The 25795-nt window shown below is 48.6% G+C and overlaps 1 protein-coding gene and 1 long non-coding RNA gene across 3 annotated transcripts in view; one reads left to right on the top strand and one right to left on the bottom strand.

Annotated features, from left to right (window-relative positions):
- LOC134996522 (gastrula zinc finger protein XlCGF71.1-like) overlaps positions 1–25795 on the bottom strand; it is a 50290-nt gene that overhangs the window by 2765 nt on the left and 21730 nt on the right. Inside the window, exon 1 of one of the 2 annotated variants that reach the window (XM_063951210.1) lies at positions 15303–15384. The exons of the other annotated variant lie outside the window; for it this stretch is intronic. The gene's annotated coding sequence lies outside the window, so the exon portion shown is untranslated. Of the gene's footprint in view, positions 1–15302; positions 15385–25795 lie in introns of those variants that run through there. 2 annotated transcript variants of the gene reach the window in all.
- LOC134927824 (uncharacterized) overlaps positions 1–25795 on the top strand; it is a 238618-nt gene that overhangs the window by 209363 nt on the left and 3460 nt on the right. The window lies entirely within an intron of this gene.

The raw sequence follows: 25795 nt of genomic DNA, 5'->3' as shown, positions 1-25795 counted from the left end.
GCTAGGGAGCATAAATTAACTACTATGAAAAGAGATCACATCCATTGATAAAACATTGTGTAACCGACCCCAGGAAAACTTGTCAATACAACAGAACTTTGGATGAAAAGACATTCCAGATTTTACAATACTATACTTGCTTAAGGCAGTGTGGACACCACACTTTTATGACACCATGCCTCCGTGAACAGGACACGACAGCCCAGTTCAATGTTTGTTTTATTACACTTTGGAATCTGTCAAAACCTATAATTATGTACTTCATTGGAAACTGTGGGGATATACTAGTTTTGAATTGGTAGAATATAGGATAAAAAGCAGCAGACTTTTTAGTTAGGAGTTAGAGGAAGAAGGAAGAGGGAGAAGGGAGAAGAAGAAGGAGAAGGAAGGAAGTCAGTCAGGAGGAGAAGTCATGGAGAACATGCAGAAGGAATGATTCTTGGGATGGCAATCTTTAACTTGCAAGTATAAATATGATAATAATTGAAACTGTTTGTGAAACTTATGTCATGTTGTTTTATGTTATGTAACGAAGGAAACATAGCATAGCTTAATATAATTATAATTAGTATATATATCACTACTGTGTATATCTTATTCTGTACGATTTGATCTGCCTGTAAATAAAGAATCATATAAAAAGAGCGGTAATATTCAAGCTTGAACTCTCTTTAAGGAATCTTAACTTCATAATTTCATAAGTCATATATATATAAGGACTGCATATATTTATCAGCCAATTAATTTGTAAGCCTGACATAATATATTTGCAGATATATATGATAACGCATATTAATTTAAATATATCCATATATTAATAACCATATATGTTATATTGAATATTAATATTCATAAATAAGATTCCATAAAAGCAATAGTGGTCATCTTGCGGCTCCCGGCTGGTGGCTCAGGGTTTTGACATTACCTGCTCTGTGGCACGACAGAGACGATGTGAGTACCTGGCCGGGCCACCGTGTAGCTAATTGACAATTCCAATTAATATAAAGTAGGGTTAGGCACTAGGGGGAGTTAGGGTTAGGCACTGGGGGGGGGGGGGGGGGGGGGAGTTAGCCCCAGCCAATAACCCCAGAGGGTTAGGGTTAAGGTAAAGGGAAGGAAGGGGGTAAAATACTTACCCCTGTCCAGTGTTGGCATTCTCACTGTCGGGATGCCGCAGCCGGTCAAGTGACCGCCAGCATCATGAACACCAGCATTTTATATCCAACCCCCCACCTGTTATCCTCTTTATAGTATATGAGCTGATACATGTGTAGTCATTCATAAGTCAGTATACACTTGCAGGTATTATCGGATTTGTGTGCTGTTAATATACACTCCTGAATGCTGTGGTATTTCTGCTTTGTGCAGGATATCCTTCACTTGCTTTAGGTTGTGATAAATCAGTCATCTTATTAGTCGTCTCTCTCACACACACACACACACCAACATTTACCCCGGCATGCAGCCTCCCCCACACAAAAGACATCCCCCCCGGCATGCAGCCTCCCCCACACAAAAGACATCCCCCCCGGCATGCAGCCTCCCCCACACAAAAGACATCCCCCCCGGCATGCAGCCTCCCCCACACAAAAGACATCCCCCCCGGCATGCAGCCTCCCCCACACAAAAGACATCCCCCCCGGCATGCAGCCTCCCCCACACAAAAGACATCCCCCCCGGCATGCAGCCTCCCCCACACAAAAGACATCCCCCCCGGCATGCAGCCTCCCCCACACAAAAGACATCCCCCCCCCCCCCCCGGCATGCAGCCTCCCCCACACAAAAGACATCCCCCCAGCATGCAGCCTCCCCCACACAAGACATCCCCCTTGGCATGCTGCCTCCCCCACGCAGAAGACATCCCCCTTGGCATGCAGCCTCCCCCACACAGACATCCTCCTTGGCATGCAGCCTCCCCCATATAGACATCCCCCTAGCATGCAGCCTCCCCCACACAAAATATCGTTATGGTAGACTTACCGTTGATAACTCTATTTCTCCTAAATCTACAGGATCCACAGGATAACATTGGAATAGGATGAAGTTGACAGCGGATTGGCATCAAACTATCAAAGCTTTCGGCCTCCCAGAATGCAGCGGGGCCATCCCTATATCCCCGCCTCCTGGCTCAGGCAATTCAGTTGTTTTCCAAAGCTCACAGCAGGAGTATCATAGAGAGCCCTAATCAGGTGAGAAGAACACACATACTAACCTCTTCCTTGTACGGAAGGGTGTGTAAGTGAAAGGATCCTCAAAACAGGCGCATCAGGGTGGGATCCCTGTGGACTTCGGAGAAATAGAGTTATCAATGGTAAGTCTACCATAATGATTATTTCTCCTGCAGGGTCCACAGGTTAGCCACAGGATAACATTGGGATGTCCTTAAGCAATTTAGTGGTGTGGACGCTCCTGATTAGACAGGAGAATCCTTCGCCCGAATTCAGCGTCCTGAGAGGCAAAGGTATCCATGGCATAATGTCTAATGAATGTGTTAATGGAAGACCATGTGGCTGCCTTACATATCTGTTCTGCTGAAGCACCATGTTGTGCTGCCCATGACGGACCTATCCTACGAGTAGAGTGAGCAGAGACATTAGCCACAACGGGGAGATTAGCTTGAGAATATGCTTCTGAAATTGTCATTTGAAGCCACCTCGCCAGTGTCTGCTTGTCAGCAGGCCATCCTCTCTTGTGAAATCTGTAGAGAACGAAGAGTGTCTGTTTTTTCTGATGGCACTGGTACGATCCACGTCGATCCTTAAAGCACAGACTACGTCCAACGATGCATCTACCGCAGAAAGTTCCGGCTCTTGGAAGGCCGGGACTACAAATTCTTCGTTAAGGTGGAATTTAGACACCACCTTAGGAAGATACCCAGATTTGGTTCTGAGAACTGCTCTATCTGGATTTAAAAAAAAAAAAAAATCAGAAAAGTAGGTCAACATAACAATGCCCCTAAATTTGAAACTCTTCTAGCTGAAGCAATAGCCAGTAGAAAGAGAACTTTAGCTGTCAACCATTTAAAATCCACTGGGACAACCTGAAGGGCCTTTAGAACTAAACGTAAGTCCCAAGGCACTGTAGGAGGAACAAATGGAGGTTGAATGTGCAGCATTACCTGGAAAAAAGTGCGCACATCCTGCAGATTAGCAATTTTCTTTTGGAAGCATACAGTCAATGCTGACACTTGCACTCTCAAGGAAGCCACCCTTAGACCTTTGACCATTCCTAACTAAAGGAATGCTAAGACTCTGGAAACTCTGAAAGACCTAGAATCAAATTTCTGGTCACTACACCATTGAATATAGGCCTACCATATTTGGTGATAAATGCGAGCTGAGGAAGGTATTGTTTGAATTACCTGTTGTGAGAATCCTTTTGCTTTCAGGATGGAAGTCTCAAAAGCCACGTCGTCAAAGACAGTTGATCCAGGTGCTTGTGATAGCAAGGACTCTGACACAGGAGATCTGGACGTTGAGGGAGTAGGAATGGAACATCCATTGACAACCTCTGCAAATCTGTGTACCAATGTCTTCTGGGTCAGGCCGGAGCTATTAGTATCATGGCATCCCTTCCTTGTTTTGCCTTTCGCATCCACCCTGGGTAACAGGGCGATTGGTGGAAACACATAGGCCAGACGAAAGTCCCATCTCACTGACAGGGTATCCACAAAGATCGCTTTGGGATCCTTTGTTCTTGACCCGTATGCGGGAACTTTGTTGTTCTGACGGGACACTATTAGATCTATCTCCGGTAACACCCACTTGTCTACCAAAATTTGGAAGACTTCGGGGCATAAAGGCCATTCGTTTTCATGAATGGCGTGTAGACTGAGAAAATACGCTTCCCAGTTTAGGACTCCCGAAATGAACACTGGGGACAAGGCTGGATGATGAAGTTCTACCCACTTTAACGCGTGACTTACCTCCTTCATTGCGTTTTGGCTGTGAGTTTCTCCCTGATGGTTGAGGTATGCTACTGCCGTTGTATTGTCTCAGCGGATTTGGACAGGTTTCCCCTGAAGGATGTCCTTTGCCTGAATAAGTGCCTTATATATGGCCCGAAGTTCCAATATATTTATTGGAAAGACAACTCTCTTCCTTGGTCCACTGTCCCTGGAAGCAACTCCTTCCTGACACCGCTCCCCAGCCCTGAGGGCTGGCATCTGTTGTCAGAATTTTGCAGTCTGATATCCAAAAGGGTCTCCCTTTGTCCAGATGGGATGTCTGCAGCAACCAGGCTAATGACCTCCTTACTTACAGAGGAAGGACCATAGTCTGCATTTTTATTGTCTGATGAAAACCATTCCATTTGGAAAGGATCAGACATTACAGAGGCCTCGAGTGGAACTGAGCATACTCCACCATGTCGAATGTCGACACCATCAAGCCCATCACACGCAATGCTTCGTGAACGGATACCCTTTGACTGTGTAGCAGCTCCTGAATCCTTGACTGAATTTTGGATATTTTGTTCAGAGGTAAAATTACTCTCTGAAGACTCGAATCCATCACAGCCCCCAAGTGAGTCATCCGTTGTGACGGAACCAGAGACGACTTTGCCCAATTTATGAGCCAACCGTGTCTCTGCAAACAAGCTATTGTCTGCCACAGATGACACTGAAGCAATTCCTGAGATTGTGCCAGGATTAATAAATCGTCAAGGATGCCATTATCACCATAGTTTTGGTGAACACTCTGGGAGCTGTGGCCAGTCCAAATGGTTGGGCCTGAAATGTAAAATGTTGCTGGAGTATAGCAAACCTGAGATAGTGCTGATGGGACAGTGCTATAGGAACATGTAGGTAAGCATCCTGGATATCCAGGGATACCACAAATCCTCCGGGTTCATGGCCAAAATAATGGAACGTAAAGTCTCCATATGAAACCCAAATGTACTTGTTCAGCACTTTGAGATTGAGTATGGGCCGGAACGACCCATTTGGCTTATGGACTAGAAACAGGTTGGAATAAAAACCTTGTCCTCATTGTGCAGGAGGAACTGTAAGTATCACTCCTGACTGAAGAAACTTTTGAACTGCTACTTGCAAAGCCCTGGTCTTCGTTTCCACTGAAGACAGGCTGGTACAAATAAAAACTTTGAGGAGGATGTTTCTTGAAAGCAAACGCATAACCGTGTGAGACCACTTCTTGCACCCAAGCATCTGTGGTAGACTGCTGCCAGATCTGTGCAAACTGAAGAAGTCGGCCTCCCACCCTGGGGTCCCCAGGTGGAGGCCCGCTCCATCAGGCTCATGGTTCATCTTCTGATTTGGAAGCCGGCCCTCTGGTAGCCCAATGGTTTTTAGTCTTAACAGACTTGTCAGATTGAGACTGTTTGCCACAACCCTTTCCTTTTGCTTTTCCTTGAGTCCGAAAGGGCCGAAAAGCTGGAAATCTAGGCTTGGATTTATGTGTGGAAGGAATCTTCACTTTCTTGGAGTCTGCTTCTGACTCCAAAATACTGTTTAATTCTTTAGCAAAAAGAATATCTCCAGTAAAAGGCAAAGACTCCAGAATCTTCTTAGATTCTGAGTTAGCTTTCCATGGACCTAATTCAGACCTGATCGTAGATGTGCTAAATTTATCACATCTACGATCAGCTTCCCTGACATGCGGGGGGACGCTAAGCACAGGGATAGTCCGCCCCACATGTCAGGCCCTACCCCGCCGCACAAGTACAAAAGCATCGCACAGCGGTGATGCTTTTGTGCTTGACGAGTAGCTTTCTACCAGCGCAGCTCCTGCATGCTGGCAGGGAGCTACTCATTGCTGTCTGGGTTGCAGCCACTGCAGCCCGCCTCCCCCCCAAACACACAGTCTGGGCACGCCTGTGTTGCCCGGACCGCGCCCCTAAAATGGCAGCCAAACGCAGCTGGCCCACATGCTCGCGCCTGCCTCTGCTTATCAGGCAGAGGCGATCGCAGGGCTGAGACGGCCTGTCGGCTGTCTGGCATGCACCGGTGCACTGCGGCACCGGCGCAGTTCAGACCTGATCGGCTGCTGTGCGAAAACGCACAGCAGAGATCAGGTCTGAATTAGGCCCTATGTACATAGCCAAATTGCACTGCTAGCTGCTACTGCCGAGTCTGAGAGACAATTGTACCCATATCCAAGGCTGCTTCTTCCATAAAAATAGCTGCCTGTTTGATATGTGCAATATGGGATTTTTGCTCTCTAGATGCCATTGAAAGGTCATCCCCAATGCATCAGCCCAGGCTGCCACTGCTTTTGCCATCCAAGCCGAAGCCATGGTTGGTCTTATGATTGCCCCAGACAAGGAGAAAAAGGTTTTAAGAAAACCATCTATTTTCCTATGCGTGACATCATTTAATGATGTTGAAGGCAGAGGTAATATAGATTTTCGTACCAATCGGATGACATGCGCATCTACTTTGGGAGCCACCTCCCTTTTTAAACAGTCCCCAGCCGGAAGAAGATAATGGGAATTCCATTTCCTTGGAATTCTAAACTTCTTACTGGGTGGAACCCAATTTCTGTCAGCTGTTCTTACCCAGGAAACTCAGTCCTAACTATTTTGGGACGTTTAAACACAGGTGCCTTAAATTTTAACAAAAGCTCTGCTGCCTCCTCTAAGGATAGAATGGCTTTCATAGCACTAATTAGCTCAGGAATGTCCACTGAGCCGAGGCCTTCCTCTTCGTCTCTGTATGCAGACACGGAGTGCGATGAGTCCTCATCCTCCGACGAGTCCTCATCTGAAACATGTGTAGACTGTGAAGATGTTGTTTCAGGTCTATGTGATTTACTTACCACCAACCTTTCAGCCTGTTTCTGTTGAGATGCTGCCGATTCCTGTACTGGATGTGATAACCCCCAGGTGGAATGATGCATGTAAGGGTTAATAGGGTAACCTATCCCTGGTATAGGAGCTGGCATTATCTGCTCAGCTATACTGAATAATGTCTGTGTAAAAGTAGCGCATGGGGTTTCAACCTGAACCTTTGCCTACCTCGGATTATTCAAGAGGCTTTGGTGAAAGCTAAAACAATTTGCACATAATCCATTTTGAACCAGATCCTGAGAGGTTAACGCAGCTTTGCAAGACAAACATGACATGAGTGTTGGTGCTGCTGTGGAGAGTGTATCCTCCTCACCCTTGCCTCTCTTAGATATAATAAATAAATCATACACCTTTACAATTTTAAACTACACAAATTGTGACTGCAATCACTTTAAAATTTGTTAAATGCTTTGCACCAGCATTGAGGATCGGAACACACATAAACTAACAGAAAATAGTAAAGTCAGCAATCACACTAGCAATCAGTCACAGGTTATACATTAGTATAATAAGCAATATGAGCACATAATCAACTACAGATACATTTCAAGTATGTAGGAGAAACATATTACTGCATTACCTTATATAGGAGTTTAAACGTATTCAGTCACACAGGGAAAGAAAACAGCAGCATAGTTTACAGACTCATATGCATCAGGCACTTATCCAACTATTCGTACCAAAGGTAGATAGAGACTTAGGGCCTAATTCTGAGTTGATCGCAGCAGCAAATTTGTTAGCAGTTGGGCAAAACCATGTGCACTGTATGGGGGGGGCAGATGTAACATGTGCAGAGAGAGTTAGATTTGGGTGGGGTGTGTTCAAACTGAAATCTAAATTGCAGTGTAAAAATAAAGCAGCCAGTATTTACCCTGCACAGAAACAAAATAACCCACCCAAATCTAACTCTCTCTGCACATGTTATATCTGCCCCACCTGCAGTGCACATGGTTTTGCCCAATTGCTAACAAACTTGCTGCTGCGATCAACTCAGAATTACCCCCTTAGTGCTGTATCACCTGGCTCAGGAGAGTGGGATTCAGGGAGACTTCAACCCGCTTCCAGGATCGATCAATATGTTAGTGAACGCTGAATGGATCCAGATGCTATTAGTGTACACAATCACCCCGTGAACCTACAGTGAACACCGACGCGCCAGTCTTAAAGCTGTCTATGCTGCGACTCAGTCCTTTTAGATACACAGCGTCTCACACAGAAGCGGGAACTCAGTTCATGGCGGGAAACTCGGAGGAAACTGGTCATGAACCGGAGGGAGGGGCAACCAAGGGAGCATCTTACTCCCCACTGCTGATAGGGATCGCTGCCTCATACTACCCCTGGAGCCTATGACCCCTGAGGCCTAGCGCTAGTGCACCCGAGGTGGCAGCTGCGTCAGCGATTGTTTGGTAATCTCTAAGCGGAACCGATGCATTACCTTCTCCCAGTGTCCCGGCCACAGCCTGGTAAAGTCTACTGGACTTGCTAGTACATCTTACAAAGACGCCCGCCGAAACAGCACTGTGCACGTGAGTAAGCGTTGTCGTGATCCGGCAGGGAGTTGTTGGAGTGACTCTTTCTAAAAAGCACCTTATACGTACCTTAGAAAGATCGCTCAAAAAATATAGTAAGACTATAAAAATAACATAAAAAAAAGCTTATGGATGCTAAAACCCAGCAGCCCATTGACCATGGTCCGGCTCCTGCTGCACCAAACAAAAAAACTGAATTGCCTGAGCCAGGAGGCGGGGATATATGGACGGGCCCGTTGCATTCTGGGAGTCCGAAAGCTTTCATCGTTTGGTGCCAATCCGCTATCGCTACCTCATATCCCAATTTTATTCTGTGGATACCCTGTGGACCCTGCAGGAAAAAGACATCCCCCCAGCATGCAGCCTCCCCCACACAAAAAAGACATTCCCCCGGCATACAGCACACAAAAGACATCCCCCCGGCATGCAGCCTCCCCCACACAAAATCATAATCAGCTTTTATTGGCCAGGTACACTTGCGTATACTAGAAATTTGTTTACGGTTTACAGTGCTGCAGCCAGGGGGGAACACGTAGACAAGGGAAGGGGGGGGGAGGATATATGCAGTATACAGATTATGTAAAAGTACACAGTGTTCGTTCCAATCAGAAGATCGGAGTAGAGCAACTGGGCAGTCAGCCTGGCAATTTGTCAGGATTTCTGCAGGTGGACTCCTTGAGGAAAGAAGCTTTTGAGCCTTCTGTTGGTTGATTTTTTGGCTCTGGACCGGTATAGGTCATGGACAGGCGGGAGGTCAACTCCGATGATCTTCTCAGCAGACCTTACCACTCTTTGGAGCCTGCGTTTGTCTCTCTCGCTGATGGAGCTATACCAGACGATAATCGAGGAGCACAGGACAGATTCTACAATTGCGGAGTAGAAGAGGAGCAGGAGATTCTGTGGGATGTTAAACTTCTTAAGTTGCCTTAGGAAGAACAGCCTCTGCTGCACCTTTCCGATGGTGGCATTGGCATTTGGTCCCCACTTGAGGTCTCTGGAGATCGTAGTCCCCAGGAACTTGAAGGAGTCCACTAGCGGCACCACACTATTGGCTATGATTACTGGGGGTGCTTCAGCTGGTTTATTCCTAAAGTCTACTGCCGTCTCAACGGGTTTAAGTGGATTGAGCACCAGGTTGTTACAGCTTAACCATCGGGCCAACCGATCCACTTCCCATCTGTAGTCCGATTCGTCCCCTTCTTTTATGAGGCCGATGACGGTGGTGTAGTTGGGGAATTTAATAATTTTAACCGACTGGGACTCGGAGGAACACATCAGTGTACAGAGAGAAGAGCAGGGGTGAAAAGGCACAGCCCTGGGGTGACCCAGTACTGATGGACCGAGCCAGGGAGGTGAATCCCCCCACTTTGACCACCTGTATTCTGTCGATCAGAAAGTCCACGATCCCGGAACAGATTGCTTCCGGGACCTCTTGGCGGAGTAGTTTGTGGTAGAGAATGCTGGGGTTGTATGTATTGAAGGCCAAGCTGAAGTCTACAAACAGGATCCTCGCGTAGGTTCCAGGCATGTCCAGATGCCGCAGGATGTGGTAAAGGCCCAGGTTGACAGCATCCTCAACGCACCAATTCACTCGGTAGGCAAACTGAAGGGGGTCTAGATGGGCAGTGGGGAGGAATTTGGTACTGGTTCACAGTGGGCGTCTTTATCGAACCTGCAGTAGAAGAGGTTCAGCTCGTTTGCCAGCTTCTGGTTCATGGTGGCGTGCTTAGGGGGTATCTAGTAGTTGGTTATGGCCTGCATACCTTTCCATACGTATACATGGTCCTTGGTTGAGAGATCTTTTGCCAGCTTGTACGAGAACTGCTTTTTCGCCTGTGATTCCTTTCGTTAGGGAGTTCCTAGCGCGGTTGTATAGTGTTCCATCTTTTGCTGCTGCAGGCCTTCTCTTTCGCCCGGAGAAGTTGAATCAGCTGGGCGTTGAACCATGGCTTGTTATTATTGTTGTTGTCCTCGCAGAATCTGATGTAGGATGTTGTGGTGTCGGTTAGGTCGTTCAGGTCGGATGCCGCGGCTGCGAAGACCTCCCAGTCCGTGCAGTCGAAGCAGGCCTGTAGCTTCACCTTAGCCTCATCTGTCCATTTCTTGACCGTTTTGACAACTGGCTTGGCCGCTTTCAGCTTCTGCGTGTATGTGGGGAGAAGATAGACAAGGCAGTGGTCGGTTAGGCCAAGAGCAGTGCGGGGGATTGACCGGAAGGCAGACTTGAGGGTAGTGTAGCAATGATCCAGGGTGCGCCCTTCCCTTGTGGGGCATGTCACCTGTTGTTTGAACTTTGGTAGTTCCTGGCTTAGGTTGGTCCTGTTGAAGTCACTCAGCATAAGTAGCAGAGTTTTTGCTCTATGTCTGATATGCTGGCGGCCAGGTGATGCAGGGCTTTGTTTGTGCAGGATTGCGTGGGGATGTACACTCCTACGAGGACAACAGAGGCAAATTCCCGGGGGGAATAGAAGGGGTTGCAGTTGATGCATAGCATCCCCAGGTGAGGGCTGCAATATTTGCCTAGGATCGTGCACCATCTGTCGCCGATGTAAAAGCAGCACCCTTCGATTTGCCCGAGAGTTCCTTGGAGCGGTCTGCCCTATAGAGTCCGAAGCCGGTCAGGGAGGTCCGCAGTGAGGTCGTCTAGCCATGTCTCCGTGAAGCAGAGGACCGATGACCCGGCAATGCCCGACTTCGCACTGCCCAGGAGGAGGGACAGCTCATCAAGCTTGTTCATTAGTGAGCGCACATTTGAGAGTACGATCGTAGGGAGTGCTGACCTGTGCCCTTTCCGCCGCCACTTCACTAGGGCGACCGTGCGTCGGCCTCTCCTCCTAGCCCTCAGTATCCAGCTAGGTCCTGCCTTAAGTCTTTCGCCCGCCATCACGCCCTCTACTGAGCTCTACATAACTACTGCATGTGCAAGGTGCACCGGTAGTTTGAGTAGGCTGCGTCAGGGGGAGCCGGGGACAGGGGGTCTCCATCGTTAGTCGCGGGGCCGCTCGCCAGGATGTGTGTGTGTGGCCTTCCTGGGTAGTGGCTTCGCTGCCACGTTCGGCCCCTCTTCTGCTGTCCTGGGTGTCTCCTCTGCTTGTGCTTCCGCGGAGCGGTCTCCTGCCGGGGTTACTGGGGTTGGGGTCACCCTGTCTGAGAGTAGTGGGGAGGGTAACATGGCCGTGTTGGGGGGCTTCAGTCAGACCATTGTAGGGCCAGGACCCACTGTGGCAATGACTGAGCCGGTCATGCTGTCCGGGTGGAGCACCCTGGCAAGGGGGGAGTGCGGCCGAGTCGGAAATGGGCCGGGACATGTTTCGGCTGACACAGGGCCAGGACTCACCAGAGTTGATCCTCACGAAACCACGTGGGGGGGTTGCAGAGAGCAGGGTCGACGGGGAGCCGGGATGGATGTGGTGTAGTTGATGTTGCAGGCCAGGTCTCTGCCATGGGAAGCCGTACCTCTCGGGGGAGGGGGGGGGGACGGTCGCAGCACCTCTGCCTCTCTGTGCAAGTCCTTGTCCTGGCTGGCGTTCCTCTGCGTCCTCAGTAGCGGGAGTCACCGATCTGCTCCGCCGGGCATAGCCAGGGCAGTTGGGCTGAGTGTTGGGGGCCGTGAGCGTGATCGCCAGAAGCAGGGTCTGTTGGACCGTGAGGGGGGATCGTCGCCGCTGCAGGAGCCTCATCGTAGCGGGGGAGCTATCCTGCCCGCCGCTGCCTGTGGTCCCATGCACCCTTCACCACACATAACAAAGACATCCCCCCGGCATGCGGCCTGCCCCACACAAAAGACATCCCCTGGCATGCAGCCTGCCCCACACAAAAGACATCCCCCCAGCATGCAGCCTCCCCCACACAAAGGACATCCCCCCCCCAGCATGCAGCCTCCCCCACGCAAAGGACACCCCCCCCCGCAGCATGCAGCCTCCCCCACACAAAGGACATCCCCCCCAGCATGCAGCCTCCCCCACACTAAACACACCTCCCCGGCATCCAGCCTCCCCCACACACAGACATTCCCCCAGAAATCTCAAACACACAGCTTTCCAAGTATAAAGAACCCCCCCCCCCCCACACCCCTTCCCCCTCACCAGTGACGTGCGGTGGGGTGAGGCAGAGCTACTAACGTTTTGTGCCAGAGTTTTTACTGTATAAAGTATATGAAAAATACAAAGAATATGTTTGAAATATCTTCTGTGCATTATTCTAATCATTTTTATAGCCAAATCTGTGGAGTAAAAAGTCTATGGCAGGTGAGGCAGTGCCTCACCTGCCTATCTTTTCAGCACATCTCTAATCAAAACTCACTACATTTTCAGGAGTTTATACTGCTGCACCTGTGCATAATGCCCAGATGTACGCTTTGGCTCATATATTGTGTGCAAATCTGGCTCTGGTGCTAGCCAGTGCCTCCTGAGCTATTTAGCTCACCGCACGTCCCTGCCCCTCACCACCATTACACACAGGTGACCCCAATAAGGAGCCCCCTCCAGAGATTCCCCCCAACATAGAGCCGCTCATTATAGGTTAATAACCACCCTGGTGTTATTACTGAGTACACTGGCACCATATAAACAAATGTAAAACAATAAAGTGCTGCTGTAAAGAAAATTCACATTACACAAGGAATGCAAGTAACTGACTGATGCCGCAGATTAGTATTTTCCCTGAAGCAGACCACACTCAGTCCATCTTAAGAAATATAAATTATTTATACATAAAGAACAATCTGCCGCTGTTATACAGTGCACAGACACTGAGGTGGAACACATGATATCCCGGCAGACGGGGATGCCGGCTGTCACTGTACCAACAGCTGCATCCTGTCTGCTGGAATACCGGCAGCGAATCCCATTGCAGGTTCGCTGCACTCGCCATGCATCAAGGGCGGTGGCTCACATTGCTCGCCCCAGGTTCTATTCCCACTCGGTTGATGGCATTAACCCACCAACAGAATGGGAATACCGAACATTTGGCCGGATTCCGTATACATGGGTGGCTGATCAGTATATAGAGATGGCAGATAGAAGACAGTGGCTAATCACTTTACAACTGTTTTGTAAACAGAGGACGGTATAGAGCACAGGTTCTCACACTCGGTCCTCAGTACCCCAAACAGTTCATGTTTTCCAGGCCTCCTCACATAATTGCAAGTGAAATAATCAGCTACACCTGTGGATCTTTTAAAATGTGTGGTTTGGAAACCGTGAACTGTGTGAGGTCCTGAGGACCGACTTTGGGAACCACTATAGAAGATAAAGGGTGACTGTGGGGCATACAGAGGATGGTATAGAGGACAGTGAAGAGCAAGCATAGCCAACCTGTGGCTCTACAACTATTATAAAACTACACATCACAGAATGCCTTGCCACACTTTTAGCATTCCTAGTAGCAATACAGTGGCAGGGCACGTTGGAGAGCAACAGGTTGCCCAGGCCTGGTGTAGAGGATATAGGGCAGAGGTTCTCAAACTCGGTCCTCGGGAGCCCACACAGTGCATGTTTTGCATGTAACCCAGCAGGTGCACAGGTGTATTAATTACTCACTGACACATTTTAAAAGGCCCACAGGTGGAGCTAATTATTTCACTTGCGATTCTGTGAGGAGACCTGCAAAACATGCACTGTGTGGGCCCCCGAGGACCGAGTTTGAGAACCTCTGATATAGGGTGACTGGTAGGGCAATATTGAGGTTTTAGGGTGACTGCGCAGTGAGCTAAGGCAGAGCTGTTTCCTGTCACACTCCTGTATACGCCAAAGTAGTGACTATAGACAATATATATGAAAAATATAAAGAAGATATTTATAATATATTCTTTGTATTAGTGTAATCATTTTTATAGTCAAACTCTGGAGTAAAAAGTCTATGAGGCAGTGCCTTTTCTGCACTTTTCTGACCAAATTTCCAGCAGTATATACGGGTAAATCCTGTTTGGGTGCCCAAACGGCACTTTTTGTGATCCTGCACAGCACTTTGGTCAGGTTTAGCCACTTTGCACAACTAAACCCGACCTCTATGGGCTGATTAGGGCGATAAAAAAAAAGATCAATTGAATATCACCCCGCAATCTCCCGTCACTATAGATGGGAGATCAGGCATGACATAACAATTGAATTCCACCCATTGTGTGATGAGTATACAGAGGATTTCCGGTGACTGATGGCTATATAGAAGACCAGGCCAGTCATCAAGGGGGGACAGTGGGTACTCCAGTCGCGGGCCCGGACTGAAATGGTGCCTGGCTGCATGTAGTCAGGATCAGGGACACCGGTCAGCTGCCTGCCTGCATCAGCAGGAAGCAACGGAGGGGCAGCGGCAGAGCCGCGGTCTGCAGCCACATTCTTAATACAGGGCCGGCCATGAGCCAATCGGAGCTCACGGACCGCCAGTCAATCAGGAGCTGCTATTCGGCAGCTCCTGATTGGCTTCCGGTCCGTGCGCTACGATTGACTCCGGCTCTGTATTAAGAATATGGGTGCAGGATGCGGCTTTGCTTCTGTCCCTTGATGGCTGCCCCTCCGATGCGCTCTGTCCCTCCGTGGCTGCCTGCCGATCCGGACTACAACCACCCGAGCTTCCTCAAAAGGTGACGTTTGGGGAATGCAAGGAAGGTGGGGGGAGGGGAGCGGAATGTGTGGGGTGGTGGGGGCCAGGGACGTGCGGTGAGCTAAGTTGCTCAGGAGGCACTGGCTTGCACCAGAGCCAGATTTACACAAAATATATGAGCCAAAGGGTACCTGGGGGTATTATACACAGGTGCAGCCGTATAAACTTCAGAAAATTTTGTGAGTTTTGATTAGAGATGTGCTGAAAAGATAAGCAGGTGTAGACTATTTACTCCACAGTTTTGGCTATAAAAATGAATAGAATAATGCAAATAAGATATTTCAAACATATTCTTTATATTTTTCATATACTTTATACAGTGAAAACTCTGGCACAAACGTTAGTATGACAGGAAAGGCTCTGTCTCACCTGCCTCACCCCACCGCACGTCACTGGTGGGGGCCCTGCCTTGTCAGGGTCAGTCCTGGGATCATCGTTTCTGATGGCAATCCTGTAGAAGACAGTACAGATTATATAAGGTGTCTGAGAGGTATAGAATATATAGTGTGACTGAGCGGTACACAGAAGACAGCAGAGGGTGACAGAGGTATACAGAGGACATTACAGATTATGCAGGATGACTGAGCGGTACACAGAGGACAGTATATAGGGTGACTGAGCGGTACACAGAGGACTATATATAGGGTGCCTGAGGGGTACACAGTAAACTGAGTCTGGTAGGAGTGGCATAGAGGGAGGAGCCAGCCCACACTCTCAAACTCTTAAAGTGCCAATGGCTCCTAGTGGACCCATCTATACCCCATGGTACTAATGTGGAGCCCAGCATCCTCTAGGACGTAAGAGAAATATATATATAGGTTGACTGATGGGTACACAGAGGACAGAATATAGTGTGACTGGGGGGAACACAGAGGACAGTATATAAGGTGACTGAGCGATACACAGAGGACAGTATATAGGGTGACTGAGGGGTACACAGAGGAAAGTTTATAAAGGTGACTGAGGGGTATACAGAGGACTGTACAGAGGTTATAGGGTGACTGAGCAGTACACAGTATATAGGGTGACTGAGCAGTACACAGTATATAGGGTGAGGGGTATGCCGAGGCTAGCATATAGGGTGACTGAGCAGTACACAGAGGACAGTATATAGGGTGACTGAGCAGTACACAGAGGACAGTATATATGGTGACTGAGCAGTACACAGAGGACAGTATATAGGGTGACTGAGCAGTACACAGAGGATAGTATATAGGGTGACTGAGCAGTACACAGAGGACAGTATATAGGGTGACTGAGCAGTACACAGAGGACAGTACATATGGTGACTGAGCAGTACACAGAGGACAGTATATAGGGTGACTGAGTGGTACACAGAGGATAGTATATAGGGTGACTGAGGGGTACAAAGAGGACAGTATATAGGGTGACTGAGGGGTACACAGATGATAGTGTATAAGGTGACTGAGGGGTACACAGAGGACTGTACAGAGGTTATAAGGTGACTGAGCAGTACACAGTATATAGGGTTAGGGGTATACCGAGGACTGCATATAGGGCGACTGAGCGGTATACAGAGGACAGTATATACGGTGACGGAGCGGTATACAGAGGACAGTATATGGGGTGACTGAGGATAGAGGACAGTATATAGGGTGACTGAGGGGTACACAGAGGACTGCATATAGGGTGACTGAGCAGTATACAGAGGACAGTATATAGGGTGACGGAGCGGTATACAGAGGACAGTATATAGGGTGACTGAGGAGTACACATAGGATAGTATATAGGGTGACTGAGGGGTACACAGAGGACAGTATGTAGGGTGACTGAGCAGTACACAGAGGACAGTATATAGGGTGACTGAGCAGTATACAGAGGACAGCATATAGGGTGACTGAGCAGTATACAGAGGACAGTATATATGGTGACTGAGCGGTATACAGAGGACAGCATATAGGGTGACTGAGCAGTATACAGAGGACAGCATATAGGGTGACTGAGCGGTATACAGAGGACAGCATATAGGGTGACTGAGCGGTATACAGAGAACAGTATATAGGGTAACTGAGGGGTACACAGAGGACAGTATATGGGGTGACTGTGCGGTATACAGAGGACAGTATATAGGGTGACTGTGGGGTACAGAGGACAGTATATAGGGTGACTGAGCGGTATACAGAAAACAGTATACAGGTTGAGTATCCCTTATCCAAAATGCTTGGGACCAGAGGTATTTTGGATATCGGATTTTTCCGTATTTTGAAATAATTGCATACCATAATGAGATATCATGGTGATGGGACCTAAATCTAAGCACAGAATGCATTTATGTTACATATACACCTTATACACGCAGCCTGAAGGTAATTTTAGCCAATATTTTTTATAACTTTGTGCATTAAACAAATTGTGTCTACATTCACACAATTCATTTATGTTTCATATACACCTTATACACACAGCCTGAAGGTCATTTAATACAATATTTTTAATAACTTTGTGTATTAAACAAAGATTGTGTACATTGAGCCATCAAAAAACAAAGGTTTCACTATTTCACTCTCACTCAAAAAAGTCCGTATTTCGGAATATTCCGTATTTCGGAATATTTGGATATGGGATACTCAACCTGTAATAGGATTTTGGTACCTACCGGTAAATCCTTTTCTCGTAGTCCGTAGAGGATGCTGGGGTCCACATTAGTACCATGGGGTATAGACGGGTACACCAGGAGCCACTGGCACTTTAATAGTTTGAGAGTGTGGGCTGGCTTCTCCCTCTATGCCCCTCCTACCATACTCAGTCTAGAAACTGTGCCCGAGGAGACAACATACTTCGAGAACAGGATTATACACAGCTCACACATACAAGGCACGTCAAGCCAACTAGCTTGAACTACTCAGCAACAGCTGAAACATTACTTACCAAGTAACAATGCAGTACTCAACTAAAACAAAGTTGTACTGAACCAAATAACATTTGCAGGAAAACGAAGCGCTGGGCGGGTGCCCAGCATCCTCTACGGACTGCGAGAGAAGGATTTACCAGTAGGTACCAAAATTCTATTTTCTCTTACGTCCTAGAGGATGCTGAGGTCCACATTAGTACCATGGGGATGTACCAAAGCTCCCAGAACGGGAGGGAGAGCGCTGAGGCTCCTGCAGAACTGATCGACTGAACTTCAGATCATCAGAGGCCAAAGTATCGAACGTGTAAAACTTTGCGGACGTGTTCGACCCAGACCAAGTTTCAGCTCGGCAAAGTTATACTGCCGAGACACCCCGGGCAGCCGCCCAGGAAGACCTCACCTTACGAGTAGAGTGGGCCTTAACAGATTTTGGATACAGCAATCCTGCCGTAGAATAAGCGTGCTGGATAGTGAACCTGATCCAGCGAGAGATCGTCTGCTTAGAAGCAGGACACACAATTTTCTTGGGATCATATAGAACAAACAGAGAGTCCGACTTTCTGTGACAAGAAGTTCTCTTCACATATATCTTCAGAGCCCTTACGACATCCAAGGACTTCGATGTAATTGAGGAGTCAGTAGCCACTGGCACCACAATAGGTTGGTTGATATGAAATGCCGACACAACCTTTGGAAGAAACTGCTGACAAGTCTATAGCTCAGCTCTATCTTCAAGTAAGGGCTTTTAAAGCCCCCAGCTCGGACACACGTCTAGCAGAAGCTAAGGCCAACAAAGTGACCGCCTTCCATGAAAGAAATTTGACCTCTACCTCCTGTAGAGGTTCAAACCAATCTAACTGGAGGAACTGCAACACCACATTAAGGTCCCAAGGTGCCATAGGCGGTACAAAGGGAGGTTGGATATGCAGAACTCCCTTAAAAAAAATCTGAACCTCTGGGAGGGCAGCCAATTGTTTCTGAAAGAAAATGGATAGGGCCGAAATCTGGACCTTCACAGATCCCAACCTCAGACCCATATCCACTTCTGCTTGCAGGAAGAGGAGGAAACGTCCCAGATGAAACTCCACCGTAGGAAACTTCTTGGACTCACATCACAGAGACATTTCTCTAACGTCCTAAGTGGATGCTGGGGACTCCGTAAGGACCATGGGGATTAGCGGCTCCGCAGGAGACCTGGCACAACTAAAGAAAGCTTTAGGACTACCTGGTGTGCACTGGCTCCTCCCACTAAGACCCTCCTCCAGACCTCAGTTAGATTCTTGTGCCCGGCTGAGCTGGATGCACACTAGGAGCTCTCCTGAGCTCCTAGAGAGAAAGTATATTTAGGTTTTTTATTTTACAGTGAGATCTGCTGGCAACAGACTCACTGCAGCGAGGGACTAAGGGGAGAAGAAGCGAACCTACCTAACAGGTGGTAGTTTGGGCTTCTTAGGCTACTGGACACCATTAGCTCCAGAGGGATCGACCGCAGGACCCGACCTTGGTGTTCGTTCCCGGAGCCGCGCCGCCGCCCCCCTTACAGAGCCAGAAGCATGAAGAGTCCGGAAAATCGGCGGCAGAAGACTTCGGTCTTCACCAAGGTAGCGCACAGCACTGCAGCTGTGCGCCATTGCTCCTCATGTACACCTCACACTCCGGTCACTGATGGGTGCAGGGCGCTGTGGGGGGCGCCCTGAGGGCAATATATGACACCTTGGCTGGCAAATCTACATCATATATAGTCCTAGAGGCTATATAGATGTAAAAATACCCCTGCCAGTATTCCAGAAAAAGCGGGAGAAAGTCAGTTGAAAAAGGGGCGGGGCTTCTCCCTCAGCACACTGGCGCCATTTTCTCTTCACAGTGCAGCTGGAAGACAGCTCCCCAGGCTCTCCCCTGTAGTTTTCAGGCTCAAAGGGTTAAAAAGAGAGGGGGGGCACTAAATTTAGGCGCAATATATGTATACAAGCAGCTATTTGGGGAAAAATCACTCAGTTATAGTGTTAATCCCTGCATTATATAGCGCTCTGGTGTGTGCTGGCATACTCTCTCTCTGTCTCCCCAAAGGACTTTGTGGGGTCCTGTCCTCAGTCAGAGCATTCCCTGTGTGTGTGCGGTGTGTCGGTACGGCTGTGTCGACATGTTGGATGAGGAAGGTTACGTGGAGGCGGAGCAGAGGCCGATAAATGGGATGTCGCCCCCTGTGGGGCCGACACCAGAGTGGATGGATAGGTGGAAGGTACTAACCGACAGTGTCAACTCCTTACATAAAAGGCTGGATGACGTAACAGCTGTGGGACAGTCGGCTTCTCAGCCCGCGCCTGCCCAGGCGTCTCAAAGGCCATCAGGGGCTCAAAAAACGCCCGTTACCTCAGATGGCAGACAGATGTCGACACGGAGTCTGACTCCAGTGTCGACGAGGTTGAGACATATACACAATCCACTAGGAACATCCGTTACATGATCTCGGCAATGAAAAATGGTTACGCATTTTCTGACATGAACCCAAGTACCACATAAAAGGGGTTTTATTTTTGGGGAGAAAAAGCAGCCAGTGTTTTGTTCCCCCATCAGATGAATGAATGAAGTGTGTAAAGAAGCGTGGTTTCCTCCGATAAGAAACTGGTAATTTCTAAAAAGTTACTGATGGCGTACCCTTTCCCGCCAGAGGATAGGTCACGTTGGGAGATATCCCTTAGGGTGGATAAGGCGCTCACACGTTTGTCAAAAGGTGGCACTGCCGTCTTAGGATACGGCCACCTTGAAGGAACCTGCTGATAAAAAGCAGGAGGCGATCCTGAAGTCTGTATTTACACACTCAGGTTATATACTGAAACCTGCCATTGCCTCAGCATAAATAGTGCTGCTGCAGCGTGGTCTGATACCCTGTCAGATAATATTAATACGCTAAGACAGGGATAATATTTTGCTAACATTGAGCATATTTAAGACGTGGTCTTATATATAAAGGATGCACAGAGGGATATTTGCCGGCTGGCATCCAGAATTAATGCAATGTCCATTCTGCCAGGAGGGTATTAGAAACCCGGCAGTGGACAGGTGATGCTGCCTGTAAAAGGCACATGGAGTTTCTGCCTTATAAGGGTGAGGAATTGTTTGGGGATGGTCTCTGGGACCTCGTATCCACAGCAACAGCTGGGAATAAAACAATTTTACCTCATGTTTCCTCACAGCCTAAGAAAGCACCGTATTTTCAGGTACAGTCCTTTCGGCTTCAGAAAAGCAAGCGGGTCAAGGGCGCTTCCTTTCTGCACAGAGACTAGGGAAGAAGGATAAAAGCTGCACCAGCAGCCAGTTCCCAGGATCAAAAATCTTCCCCCGCTTCCTCTGAGTCCACCGCATGACGCTGGGGCTCTACAGGTGGAGACAGGTGCGGTAGGGGCGCGTCTCGGGAACTTCAGGGACCAGTGGGCTTGCCCACAGGTGGATCTCTAGGTTCTGCAAATAGTATCACAGAGATACAGGCTGGAGATCGAGGAGACTCCCCCTCGCCGTTACCTCACATCAGCCTTGCCTGCTGCCCTCGGAGAAAGGTAGTACTGGCGGCAATTCACAAGCTGTACTTCCAGCAGGTGAAATCAAGGTACCCCTCCTTCAACAAGGCCGGGGTTACTATTCCAAAATGTTGTGGTACCGAAACCAGACGGTTCGGTGAGACCCATTCTAAAATGGAAAGCCTTGAACACTTATATACGAAGGTTCAAGTTCAAAATGGAATCGCTCAGGGCGATTATTGCAAGCCTGGAGAATTTCATGGTATCACTGGACATCAAGGATGATTACCTGCATGTCCCTATTTACCCTCTTCACCAGGAGTACCTCAATATTGTGGTACAGGATTGTCATTACCAATTCCAGACGTTGCCGTTGGTCTGTCCCCGGCACCGAGGTATTTACCAAGGTAATGGCCGAAATAATTATCCCGTACTTGGACGATCTCCTTATAAAGGCGAGGTCTAGGGAGCAGTTGTTCGTCGGAGTAGCACTATCTCGGGAAGTGCTACAACAGCACGGCTGGTTTCTGAATATTCCAAAGTCGCAGCTGGTTCCTACGACGCGTCTACTGTTCCTGGGTATGGTTCTGGACACAGAACAGGATAAAAAGGTTTTCTCCCGGAGGAGAAGTCCAAGGAGTTGTTGTCTCTAGACAGATACCTCCTAATACGTATACAGGTGTCGGTGCATCAATGCACGCGAGCCCTGGGAAAGATGGTAGCTTCTTACGAAGAAATTCCATTCGCCAAGTCCCATGCAAGGATTTTCCAGTGGGATCTGTTGGACAAGTGGTCCGGGTCGCATCTTCAGATGCATCGGCGGATAACCCTGTCTCCAAGGGTCAGGGTGTCGCTGTTGTGGTGGCTGCAGAGTGCTCATCTTCTAGGGGGCCGCAGATTCGGCATACAGGACTGGGTCCTGGTGACAACGGATGCCAGCCTTCGAGGCTGGGGGGCAGTCACACAGGGAAGAAACTTCCAAGGCTATGGAAAAGTCAGGAGACTTCCCTACACATAAATACTCTGGAACTGAGGGCCATTTACAATGCCTTAAGTCAGGCTAGACCCCTGCTTCAACACCGGCCGGTGCTGATCCAGTCAGACAACATCACGGCGGTCGCTCATGTAAACCGACAGGGCGGCACAAGAAGCAGGATGGCGATGGCAGAAGCCACAAGGATTCTCCGATGCGCGGAAAATCATGTGTTAGCACTGTCAGCAGTGTTCATTCCCGGAGTGGACAACTGAGAAGCAGACTTTCTCAGAAGACACGACCTCCACCCGGGAGAGTGGGGACTTCATCCAGAAGTCTTCCAAATGATTGTACACCGTTGGGAAAGGCCACAGGTGGACATGATGGCGTCCCGCCTCAACTAAAAGTTACAAAGATATTGCGCCAGGTCAAGGACCCTCAGGCGATAGCTGTGGACGCTCTGGTAACACCGTGGGTGTACCAGTCGGTGTATGTGTTCCCTTCTCTGCCTCTCTTACCCAGGGTAATGAGAATAATAAGAAGGAGAGGAGTAAGAAATATACTCATTGTTCCGGGTTGGCCAAGAAGAGCTTGGTAACCAGAACTCCAAGAAATGATCTCAGAGGACCTATGGCCTCTGCCGCTCAGACAGGACCTGCTGCAGCAGGGGGCCTGTCTGTTCCAAGACGTACCGCGGCTGCGTTGATGGCATGGCGGTTGAACGCCGGATCCTGAAGGAAAAGGGAATTCCGGAGGAAGTTATCCCTACGCTATTTAAAGCTAGGAAAGAAGTGAACGCAAACCATTATCACCGCATATGGCGAAAATATGTTGCGTACTGTGAGGCCAGGAAGGCCCCAAAGGAGAAATTTAAGCTAGGTCGATTTCTGCACTTCCTACAGTCAGAGGTGACTATGGGCCTAAAATTGGGTTCCATTAAGGTCCAGATTTCGGCTCTATCGATTTTCTTCCAAAATTGAACTGGCTTCACTGCCTGAAGTTCAGACTTTTGTTAAGGGAGTGCTGCATAGTCAGCCCCCGTTTGTGCCTCCAGTGGCACCATGGGATCTCAACGTGGTGTTGGATTTCCTGAAGTCGCATTGGGTTGAGCCACTTAAATCCGTGGAGCTATAATACCTCACGTGGAAAGTGGTCACTGTGGGCCTTGGCGTCGGCCAGGCGTGTATCAGAATTGGCGGCTTTGTCATACAAAAGCCTTTATCTGTTTTTTATATGGATAAGGCGGAATTGAGGACTCGTTCCAAATTCCTTCCTAAGGTGGTATCAGTTTTTCATGTGAACCAACCTATTGTGGTGCCTGCGGCTACTTGGGACTTGGAGGATTCCAAGTTACTGGATGTAGTCAGGGCCCTGAAAAGTATATGCTTCCAGGACAGCTGGAGTCAGGAAAACTGACTCGCTATTTCTCCTGTATGCACCCAACAAGCTGGGTGCTCCTGCTTCTAAGCAGACGGTTGCTCGCTGGATCTGTAGCACGATTCAACTTGCACATTCTGCGGCTGGACTGCCGCACCCTGAATCTGTAAAAGCCCATTCCACGAGGAAAGGGGCTCTTCTTGGGCGGCTGCCCGAGGGGTCTCGGCCTTACAATTTTGCCGAGCTGTTACTTGGTCGGTTTCAAACACTTTTGCAAGAGTCTACAAGTTTGATACCCTGGCTGAGGAGGACCTAGAGTTTGCTCATTCGGTGCTGCAGAGTCATCCGCACTCTCCCGCCCGTTTGGGAGCTTTGGTATAATCCCCATGGTCCTTACGGAGTCCCCAGCATCCACTTAGGACGTTAGAGAAAATAAGATTTTACTCACCGGTAATTCTATTTCTCATAGTCCGTAGTGGATGCTGGGCGCCCATCCCAAGTGCGGGTTGTCTGCAATACTTGTATATAGTTATTGCCTAACTAAAGGGTTATTGTTGAGCCATCTGTTGAGAGGCTCAGTTGTTATCATACTGTTAACTGGGTATAGTATCACGAGTTATACGGTGTGATTGGTGTGGCTGGTATGAGTCTTACCCGGGATTCAAAATCCTTCCTTATTGTGTCAGCTCTTCCGGGCACAGTATCCTAACTGAGGTCTGGAGGAGGGTCTTAGTGGGAGGAGCCAGTGCACACCAGGTAGTCCTAAAGCTTTCTTTAGTTGTGCCCAGTCTCCTGCGGAGCCGCTAATCCCCATGGTCCTTACGGAGTCCCCAGCATCCAATACGGACTACGAGAAATAGATTTACCGGTGAGTAAAATCTTATTATTTCTTCCAAATACGATGGTAATGTTTAGACGTTACCCCTTTCCTAGCCTATATCAGGGTAGGAATGACCTTCTTCGGAACGCCCTTCCGAGCAAGTATCAGGCGCTCAACTTCCATGCCTTCAAATGTAGCCGCTGTAAGTCTTGATAAGCGAACGGCCCCTGCTGCAGCAGGTCCTCCCGAAGAGGAAGAGGCCTCGGCTCTTCTTGCAGTAGATTCAGAAGGTCCACGTACCAAGCCCTTCTTGGCCAGTCTGGGGCAATGAGGATCGCTTGAACCCTAATTCTCCTTATGAGCTTTAGGATTCTTGGGCTGAGTGGGAGTGGTGGAAACACGTACACTGACTGGAACACCCACGGAGACACCAGGGCGTCCACTGCCACTGCCTGTGGGTCCCTCGACCTGGAACAATAACGCTGAAGCTTCTTGTTGAGACGAGAGGCCATCATGTCTATTTGGGGTAAGCCCCCAAAGATCTGTTATTTCCTGTTCTGTTATTACCAGCAAGGGAACCTGAGTGGTTTTCCTCTATCAAATCTTGGATATCTCAGATTTCTGACAGGGTTGCAAGTAATGAATCTGCAACCCAGGTATTACAGAGCTCTATGGCAGTATGGCCTGTTTCTGATACCTCAGGACGCCCCGCTATATACTCCCACAAAAGTGCGCTTGTGCATGTCACACAAGATGGCACGGATACCGATTCTGACACTACAGATGGTGATGGGGATGTGTTGCTGGGTCCGCATCTCTTGCAAAGGGGGTGCAATTGTTGATAGGGGCTATCAGGGATGTGTTAAATGTTAATGATACCACACACTGAAAATAAAAAAGCCTCGCTAACCTTCCCTGTGTCAAAGGAATTTGAATGCTATATTTGAAAAAGCATGGGAAAACCCTGAGAATCTGTTATTTCCCCACTCTTCTGGATGGAGATCGTGTCTGCTGAGGAAGTCTGCTTCCCAGTTGTCTACTCCCGGAATGAAGATGGCTGACAGCGCTAACGCATGCTTTTCTGTCCAGAGGAGTATTCTTGTCACCTATGACATTGCCGCTCTGCTCTTCGTTCCGCCTTGTCGGTTTATGTAAGCCACTGTTGTTACGTTGTCCGACTGCACTTGAATGGCCCGATTTCTCAGAAGAGGGGCCACCTGAAGAAGACCATTGTAGACAGCTCTTAGTTCCAGGATGTTGATGGGCAGGCCGGTTTCCAGGCTTGACCACCGTCCTTGGAAGGTT

This window comes from Pseudophryne corroboree, chromosome 1, assembly GCF_028390025.1.
Source record: "Pseudophryne corroboree isolate aPseCor3 chromosome 1, aPseCor3.hap2, whole genome shotgun sequence".
NCBI lineage: Eukaryota > Metazoa > Chordata > Amphibia > Anura > Myobatrachidae > Pseudophryne > Pseudophryne corroboree.
The sequence above is the reverse complement of the archived record's forward strand: the minus strand, read 5'-3'. Positions and strand labels throughout refer to the sequence as shown.